The sequence below is a fragment of the Penaeus monodon genome, chromosome 15, assembly GCF_015228065.2.
Source record: "Penaeus monodon isolate SGIC_2016 chromosome 15, NSTDA_Pmon_1, whole genome shotgun sequence".
Classification (NCBI taxonomy): Eukaryota; Metazoa; Arthropoda; class Malacostraca; order Decapoda; family Penaeidae; genus Penaeus; species Penaeus monodon.
In genome coordinates this window covers 14158656-14159155 of record NC_051400.1, presented here as the reverse complement: position 1 = coordinate 14159155, position 500 = coordinate 14158656, and positions in this window count along the sequence as shown.

Sequence of the window (500 nt, the reverse complement as noted above, 5' to 3'; positions counted from 1 at the left end):
GGGGGGTTTCCAGCCAAAGAACAAAAATTTTTTAAAAAAAACTCAAAGGAGAAAGGGGAAAGGGGGGGAAATTTCTAAAAAATTTTTTTTTTAAGTCCCCCTTTTTTTTTAAAAGGGAAAGGAAAACAAAAGGGGGGGGGTTTTCCAAACCCCAAAAGAAAAAAATTTTTAAAATCAAAAAACTTTTTGGGGGGAAGGGGGAAAAAAAACCCAAGGGGGGGAGGAGAAATTTGGGGGTTTTTTTTAAGAAGAATTTTTAAATCAAAAGGTTTTTTCCCCCCCCTTCCCCCCCCCGGGGGAAAAAAAGAGTTTTTTTGTTTGGGTCCGGGGGAATTTTTTTAACCAAAAAGGGGTTTTTTTTTTGGGGATGAATTTGGGAGCGGGGGGAGGGTTTGGAAAGGGGGCCGTACCAAAACCGGATGCACAAGAAAAAAAACCCAAAAAAACCAAAAAAAAAAACACCAAAAAAAACCACCAAACAAAAAAAACACAAAAAACCC